The sequence below is a fragment of the Sylvia atricapilla genome, chromosome 26 (genome assembly GCF_009819655.1).
Source record: "Sylvia atricapilla isolate bSylAtr1 chromosome 26, bSylAtr1.pri, whole genome shotgun sequence".
NCBI lineage: Eukaryota > Metazoa > Chordata > Aves > Passeriformes > Sylviidae > Sylvia > Sylvia atricapilla.
Window position 1 is genome coordinate 299,437 of NC_089165.1, and position 9,793 is coordinate 309,229.

A 9,793-nucleotide genomic window follows, 5' to 3' on the forward strand; every position below is an offset into this window, starting at 1 on the left:
TGCCAGAGGGCAGGGCTGGATGAGATAATGGGAAGAAATTCTTGGCTATGAGGGTGTGAGGCCCTGACACAAAGAAGCTGTGGCTGCCCCATCCCTGAGGTGTTCGAGGCCAGGCTGGATGGGGCTTGGATTTAACAGAAGGTTTAATGGTTTAATGCAAGGTGTCCCTGCCCATGGCAGGGGCTGGAGAAAGAGGGGCTTTAAGGTTCCTCCCAACGCAAGGAATTATGGGATTCTGTGAATGTGACTATTGCCCTAATCACTGTTTAGTAGGTGTTGTGGATATTTTTGCCAGTTTTAAAGACTGGCTGCGGCTGACAACACTAATAATGTAACAGAGTACAGCTCACAGGGCAAAAGAAACCTCCTCAAGTTCAACAAGACTGAAAAATTCTTCTCCCGGAATCCCCATGCTACAGAAGCATGTGTTCTCTGAAGAAGAGAACATTCTCAGAAGAATGTTCTCTGTCTGTATTAGTGCAACCCCATGTCATGAAGCAGACTGGCCTAGGAAGGGGCAGCAGGCCAACTCTTGCTGCTCAGGCAGTGTTTCCTTGTAATCCTCCACATAAAAGGACTTTCCCTGCCCCACACAGAGGAAAACATGGAACATTTGAATGGCTGGGCTAGATGGTTGTGCATTGCAGACAGGATGCAGACATACCTGACTATAACATAACCTGCTCAGGAGTATCTGTTAAGAACAGGGTGATTCCTGGGAGCCACTGGAGACATATAGCACACTCTTCTGAAAGCTGCATCTCTTTCCAAGGAACTCTTCTATCTGTGAGCAGTATGCAGAGGTGATCCAGAGAGTCAAATCTGTCTTGGAGGTGGGACTGAAAAACTGTGAATATGGGAATTGTATTTTAATAGAAAAACCAGAGATCACAATACTGTATATGCCTCGTTAAAGTTTCCACAAGAAGAAAAACAGGATAGATTTGCAGCGTCGCCAAATCCTAGGGTCCCCAGGTGGTCCAAGAACTCCCCAGTTAATCTCCTGCACGTGAGGCAATGAGGTGATTCGAAATTTAGAAACTGACTGAATATATTTGCAAAAATGTATTTCAGCAGTTGGCACAGGTCTCCAGGTGGGAATTTCAGTGTGCCCTGAAACCAGCCTTCAGGCAGCACCTGTGCATAGAGCAATCCCTGTGCTTAACTGAGCCATCATCCTGGTTGGAGAATGTGGAGAATCCAGCCTTTCCTTCCAGAGTTGCCTGAGGGGGTTTTGCTGCAAAACTAAGCAAGGTGTACATAGATAAGATGCTTGTGAATAGCCCACACAAACTGTCCCTGCAGACGCAGAAACAGTCACGTAGGACAGATGTTTAGCAAATGCACAAGGTAGTCAGGAGGGGCTGGGAATATCAAGATCTGCACCTCTGGCACGGCAGGGAGAACTGTGGGGTCCACCGCAAGTGTTCGGCAGAGCAGCAGTTCAGTCAACAGTTCCTATTTGAATGGTGCCTATAATATGGGGTTTTTACAAAAAAACCCAAAACCAAACAGCTCCCCTGCAAAAAAAAGAAAAAAAGAGAAAGACAAAGAAAAAAAGAGAAAGAGAAAGAAAAAGAAAAAAAAAAAAAAAGAAAAGAAAAGAAAAAGAAAAAGAAAAGAAAAAAAAAAAAAAAAAAGAAAAAGAAAAAGAAAAAAGAAAAAGAAAAAGAAAAAGAAAAAGAAAAAGAAAAAGAAAAAGAAAAAGAAAAAGAGAACATAACAACCCCTCCCCAACCAACCCAAACACACAAAACTCCAAACAACATCTGTCCTTGTCCATTCTGTCTATAACATTCTGTCCTTGCCTATCCCTGTCTATTGTCTAGTAGGAATAAGCTAGTACAAGAAGATAAAGGCCACACAGTTTGTTCATTAAGCTGATTCTGTTTCAGCATGCGGATGTATGTCTAAATCTAGAATACCAGAGACTGTTTTAAATAATATAGGCTGAGGTTTACCATACTTTGGGACAAGCTTTTTGGCCAGATTGTATCTTAATATTTACTACACTCTATTTAAAATGAACCCAGTCTTTCTGGTTTTGAAGACACCTTTTCTGAATGGAAGCAGCTGTCTCTTGGTTCCTCAGTGACAGCTCAGACAGAATAGAAAGGCTGTTCTGCTGCAGCTGTTATTTTGAGTGGGTTGGATTATTTTTGTGTGTGTGTGTGATTTTTTTTTTTAATTTGGTTGTTTGTTTTGGTTATTGTTTTTTAGAGTCAGATATCATAAGAAATATCTCTATTTCCCTTTTCTCAGTTGTATTGTGTATTTAAAAGTGAAATGCAGGACATACTAAGCAGAAACACAGGGTGGAATTGTATCTGTTGTCAGTCTGTACCCTTTCTGGATACACCTGTGACTGGAGTTGTAATTCAGCAGATATTCAGCGGGATTTTTTTAGAAAAAGAGACTGTTAGTAAACACTTCCCAAGCAACAGCACTTCAACATGCAAGAGAGTAATCAAACCTAATTTATCAATACAAGTAATCAAACCTAATTTATCAATACAATCCAGGTTGCTCCTGGATCCCTGAAGTGTCCAAGGCCAGGGCTTGGAGCAACTTGGGACAGTGGAACATGTCTCTGCCCATGGCAGGGTGTGGGATGGGATGGGCTTTAGGGTCCTTCCAATCCAAACTATTCTGGGATTCTGTCAGGGTTACAAAAACCAGGGAGAGAGATTGCTTATGTGGACCGTGTGGGGCTGTCAAGCACTGTTCCTTGTATTGAGCAAGTTTTAAGGATTTTGTATGGAATCCAGCTCAGGGTGGGAGCTGTACACAGCAATCTAAATTCCAAAAGACATTTTATCCCAGAGTAAGAAAATTTTAAAAAGTGTGTCAAACTTAAGGATGATACAAAATAGCAAAACTCAGTTCAAAAATTAAGTATCTTTATTTGACACTTTTAGAAAATTTTTACAGTTTTAAACTAAAACAGACTAAAGGAAATTCCAGTGTTTTTTAAAAGCAAAAGAGAAGGAAAAAACCAGATGTCTGCAATGTGACTAGTTGACCAGTCATTTTCAAGTTTATTGTCTTTCATTGTATCTATATATGCTTTAAACAGGCTTCATTATTCCATAGAAAATGCACTCTGCAGAAACCCTTGGGATATTTGTCATCTCTTTGTCTTAAGATTCTGCCATCCCCGTTAATTTTGAAATAGGGATTTTTCCGCATTACAGAAGGAAAGCTAATCTACATCTGGTCACTGGAAATCCAGTGCATTACAATGCATTTACATACATAAAAAAATATATATTATGATATGCTGTGCAATTGGATACAAGGCTGTAATTCAGCCAGAGGGAGGGGCTGGTATCAAAACCATAAAGATCCATACAGACACAGGGTGGGAAAAGGCCACCCAGACTGAACTGAAAATCTGAAAATCTGATGCATGTACTATGGTAAAACCTACAGTTTTGGAAAAACAGAAATGTTTGCCAAAAATTTTTTTTACTACTTGGAAACAATCTTGCTTTTTCCCTTGGTCTTTGCAATGCCTCTCTCCTACTGTCAGCACAGGAAGGGATCAGTAAGGTGACACAGTCAGTTCTTTGTTACTACTTGCAAACAATAACAGCAGAAACTTCTACCATAGATAGAAGATACTTGTATCATAGAAAAAAATCACAGAATTACTGATTTATCTACCCTTGCAGATACCATGCAATATGCATAACTTTGCAAGTAGTAGCCTGTGTGAGGGAAGAGGGATGCTCTTCCCATGGAGAATTGACAATGCCACAGGCAGCCGCAACTGTGGAACTGATCCAGTGGTGTATGCCACTGACAGACTGACTGACAAGGTAAAGGAAATACAAGATAGAAACCAGGGAATCGGGGAAGGAGGTTCATTTTATCAGCATCACTGACTACATCCTTACAGAGAACTAAATTCCTCATTTTTTATGTCCCATCTGCACTTCATTTCCATAGCTTGTTTGTTTGAAAATTTTTCTCCGAATTTTTTTTTGGAGGAAAAATACTCCAAGTAAGTTTTCATACCAGTCTCCTACCCTGGCCAACTTCCTTAGCAGCTCTTTTTTGGAGGGAGGGGTTGTTTTTTAGTGTTTTTTTTTCTAATTAAAAAAAAATAATTATTAAGGAGCCAAACTGCACAGATCTTAAACCAGCAAAAACATATATGTTGGATCAAGAGAAAATCTTTCTTTCAGTACCTGAAATGAGCTTAGTTTATTCTTCACGTGTACATATGTAAACAGATGCATTTGCAAGTGCTAAAATGAACAATCTTTTAGTTTGCACTCTTCATAACACTATCCTACATACTACTATTTGAACACCATTACAAAATCCTTCCACAAAGACACCAGACATTTAAGACTGTTCTATTAATAATGTTATCTCCAAGAATCAGCTTCCTCTCTAAAAGCAGCTACTGTCAAGAATCCCAGAAATGAGCACTGAGCAAATGGGTCTTACCTTTAAGTAATTTCTATACTGCTTGAAATGTTTGCCTCCACACCCAAAGCATTTCTGATTCAGTTTCAGTAAAGTAACACTAACAGGGGTCACAGGGGGCTCATGGGCTGCTGCTGGGTTATCAGATGCCAGTTCCCCCAGCCTTGAAGGAGTATGGTCAGCAATGAGCAGAGCATCCCTGGGCAGGGCTGTAAATTCAGATTTTTCTTATGTTTTGCTTTCCTGTGTTGCTAGGCTGAAAGTACCAGAGTTCACAGTTCCTGTCAGTGGCTTTAGGCTTGAGGCTTCACGTGTTCAGCCCCTTGAGGAACGCAGCATCTAGCCCAGGGTCCAGGCTGAGCACAATGGTCACTTCCTTTTCATGCCTTTCCTACAGCATCAGGAGTGCATTGTGACAGATCCTTTCTTGCTCTCCCACAACCAGTGCTGGTTGTGGGACTCTCTATGAGAGTTTGAAAGTTGAAAGGTTGCTGGAGGAGACAAGTGGCAAAATATGAGTTGAGGACAAACTGGTGACATGCTGACCCCAGCACAGGCACAGCACTGCATTGAGTGGCCATCAGAGCAATCAGCCTGTTCCCCACACAGGCTGCTGCCAACTCACGGTCAGCTGCAACATCTCTCATATACATTTTTTGAAGTCTCCACTACTGTTCATGAAAAAAGTAGGTTATGACCCAAACCAAATTGAACTATGCCGCTGTGGGCTGTTTTTTACTTTGTCAAACTAAACCTAAACCACTATTTTGAAGTTTTTCTTCAACACAAATCAGAACAACTTCAGTCAGAGCAGAACAAAAATTCTCTTCTAGTTCCTTGCTGGGGAATGCATGTAAAAGAACTGTCCTCCTCCCCAAAAATCACCAGCTTCCCACTATCCTGGTGTTCAAGGCTTGGATCCACAATTGAGAAGTGGCAGGTTTGTGGCAATTTCCTGACTACAGATGTATGTTTCAGATGAAAAGAGCTATTTCTATCCATTCCAAACTTCTGGCTTAAAGAAGAAGTTATTGCATTGGAAACATCAGATATGACTCGTGTGTAACCCTACCCCAAGGGTCAGGCTCTGGGAAACCCTGCTGGCTTCACTGCACCAACTGAACAGGGTTCAGGTGTTGCTGCTCATGCAGTGTCACATTCCCAAGGCTCAAGATCTTTCAGCAAAATTTGTCTATGAGGTGTTGCCTGTCTGCTACTGCAAGGCTCGTATCAGCCTAAGCCATTAATTTTTTTAGGAGTTATGACAGAATCTTAGAATCAGAAAATGGTCTGGGTTGGAAGGGACCTTTAAGATCATCTCATTTCAGCCCCTGCCATGGGCAGGCATGCCATCCACTAAATTCAGGTTGTTCAGAGATACACCCCACCTAGCCTTGAACTTCCAGGGATGAGGCATGAGCTGGTGATCAGCTGGTTTACTTTGAAACCATGTCTCCACATATTTTCAGCTACCAATATTTACATGAAACACTCAAAGTCAGTTCCCAACATACAATGCATATCTCTCAGCAGGAAGCACCTCTCAACCAAAAAAAAAAAAAAAAAAAAAAAAAAAAAATCTAGCTTGCAGATCATCTCAGAATTTCTCAAACATCAGGATGAAGTTTGCCATCTGGAGCTAAACTTGCATGCTGACATGCAGAAAAATATTATGAGAAAATACAGATGATTGTGTACAGTACATTAGTTCCCAATTAAAGAAAATCTAATTTAAACACATTATTAATCACCTATCACTTATCTACAGATGGCAAAATACCATCTTTACATAATTTGAATATTTAACTGCAAAACTGGAAAAGGTGGAACCCTCATGGAAGAGCACATAATTGATAAACAAAGATGACAGAGAGAATCAGTGAAAAGAAAGTTCTTTTATGCCACTGCCTGAAGGCAACTTTTGGTAGCACACAAAACTGACTTGTTCTGAAAACATTCCACAGTGCCAGAATCAATTAAACAAATTAAACACAGACGACAAAAAAACCCCAAACAACCCAAACCTAAAATTATTGTGGTTTCTTTCCAGAGGATTTATCACTTTTACGGAGCAGAAAACAGAGTCTTTGTCTCACATGAGCTGAACTGTCCATCACAGCAGTTACAGAACACCCTGACAGCATTCATGATATATAAATTGTTCTGGGATAAAGTTCATGCCATAACATCATTAAACCCAGGAATCCTGACCCTCAGACTATCTGGATGGCTAGGCCAGGGCTTGTTGGCTGGCCCAACTGCCAGTGGCATGAAATTACTCTGGTTGGTGTGGTTCAGTTCTCTCCTTGAAGAATCAAAGGAGCTCATGCACTGGGTACTGCCCTGTCCTATTGAACCCTTCACCTGTCAGCCACTCCTAGATTTTTCCATCACCACCACCAAAATTTCCTTATTGTAATTAAAGTCTATTAATTCTAATCCTATCCTTACCTGAAAATGACAAATTGTTTTCCCAATTTGTAGCAGCACTTCAGATTTTTGGATATTTATCATGCTCCTAGGTCTTCTCTTTGGAGTAAACTCTTCCACTGCTTTTCTTGTTCAGTGCCTCCTCACACTTTCTGAGTCATCTTCAGTTTTTTCTTATCCTCCTTCTCTCCAACCTACCCAGCACCACTGGCAAAAACCAAAACTGACAAGCTGCTAGTGCAGCTCTGCTCTTCATGTCCTGCTCTGGCTGGAAAACCACATGCGAGATTAAAATACCTACAGATCCATTGTTCCTTGTAAATGATGCCTTCTGAACCTCTGATCATAGCTCCCGTCCTCAGCTTGCCTGAAGACACAGCCCTATATTCCTTTTAAAACATTAGACACTGTACCTGTTGTGGGAAAAAGCACCATCTCTGCAAGCTTTGGATGAGTATTTGGAGCTACTGGTATGTCTGTATTTTACATTTGTGTCCATGTGCTATGTGCCAAGTGTTGATAATCATTAGCTGTATACACTGCTGCTTGGCCAGCATATTCAGCCCTCAGTGTACTATAAATAGCACATCAAATGAAGAAAGCATGTACAAAATACTCTGGTTTGTTCATGGACAATCAATGAAGCTGCTGTTAAAAAGAAGTATAATGGGCCTTACATCCCATACAGCCTCTGTAGTGAAACAAAGCAGAAACACACACAGCCGTGGGGCTAAAGACAGGAACAAAAGTACTCCATCTTGCACTAAAACAGCGCACACAAGCTTTAACTTCGAGGCAACACTGTTCTCAAACATCCAATACTGGCTTTTCTAAAGAGCTGCAGGCAAATTCACAGCATCTCCCCGAGGCAATTTAATTCATTAATGACTGCAGCCACAGTCTGCAAGCCCACAATGCTGTTATTTCAGCAGAGATTACTGGCTAGGTTCCTCTGGCTCCACAGTCAGCACCAGTTTCCAGCACACTCGGAAGTCCACGGTAGTCATGATCTGTTCCCAGTTAGAACAACGCATCGGGAATGCAACAACCAAAGCTGAAATACAGATATGTGCATAACTGAAAAATACTTTCAAGACATCCTTAACAGCCATACTGAGGGGTACTGTAAGGAAAGAGCATCCTCTGAAGGAAAAGCTTGACCATTTATCCAAGACCATGGAAAATGTTCAAGAAATGTGGAAACTAAGTTTCCTAAATTAATTTCTCTATGAAACATGTAAATAAACCTTTGGGAAAATAGGCTGGGCTGCAGATTTTCTGTTGTGGCATCTGTCCAAGTTTAGAGAAAACATTTAGTATTTTCTCAAGTGTAATTCTTACATATGTGGATGTGCTTTTATTAGCGCCACTGGTAAAAACAGAATATATTTTTAAATCTATTATTTTGTGTTTCTTTTCAATATATTTAATTTTAAATGCTCTTCATTTGTGACAAGAAAAATAAAATCTACAAAATTTAAAGAGGGTTTGGGATACTTTTCTCTTGTCACCCTCAGTAAAGTCTTTCATATTCCATTCTACCTTCAGCTGCATTTGGGCAATCCTTCAGGAGGGAACAGACCAAAATGAACACTTGAGGAAGGAATCTGATCCTCACTATTGTGATCCAAAGAGTCAGGTTTTCTCAAACTGATTTTTGTTTTAGTGGTGTTAGTTGTTGTTGGGGATTTTGTGTTTGTTTGGGGTTTTTTTTGACTAAAAGAAATGCTTCCTCTGAACACATACAAGTTCTCAGGAACAGAACCCTTACTGAATTTCTCGGCAGATGAGGCTTAGTATGTGAAAGATATAAACAAGAAGCCTATCAACATTATTTTTAACATTAATATTACTTTCACTACTTCAAATATTTAAACTCAAGTTTGGTGTGGAATGTGTATCTGAAATCACCAAATAAAATCAGGATAATTAAATAAATTCAGTTCAATCAAATAAATTGAACTGATATGCATTATTTTTCCTATACAACATTAAGTTTTAAATTAAGCTGATCATGGAGGTTTTTTAAATATAAAAAAATACAGCCTTGGCTTTTGACGGAAGCGATTGAACTGCCCAGGATAAGGGTCTGAACAGTCACAGCCAAACTGGAGCACCAGGGTCACCTGATTTGTACAGTTCTGAGATAGTCAAAACCTGTAAATTGTTGCCACTTCACATGCTTTAACTGGAGGTACTGCGCTGAGAAGCTATTGTGGGTTTTTTCTCCCTGCATTCTTTGTTCTTTGGGGGAGAAAAAAGTTACACTTAAAAATAGATGGAAATTCCCCAAAATCTGAGGTGAAGCAGACTTGTCCAGAATGCAACTGAAATGCCTACTTCAGTGTGACCAGTTCTGTTTTAACTGAACTATGAACAATCTGAGAAATAAACTGTTTCCTAACCACAGAGGAGAACAAATGTGAAAGTACACTTTCAAGTAGATAATAATACCTAATGCTTTGTCTTCAGAAAGCTACTGCCTTTTAAATATACAGAAAGCAACTGCAAACAACATTCTGACTAAGAGATGATCAAGGCAAAAACCAACAGAACTTTGAGTCAGTCCCCAACTTACCTTGCTATTTGTCAAGTTCATTATTTAAACACAAGATTGCTTTCTTAATTTAATAACCATACTTACACAATGACTTAAATTAAGGCATAATCCAGCTGACTGTTCAGTAAAATGTTTATGTTGCTTTTTATTAATAATAACTGGTTCAGGTTACTGCTGGCCAAAGTAACAGTCCACTAAGGAGGAGACTGAAAACTAGATTGCTTTACTACTGTCTTCCATCAGGGCAATTTGTAAATTAAATGTAGTGTTGGTAATTGGACTCGGGGAACCTTCCAAAAAACTTAATAAATATCCTATCAGACAAGGTTCATGGCCTTAAGCAGGAGCTGGTAAAACTCTGAAGTC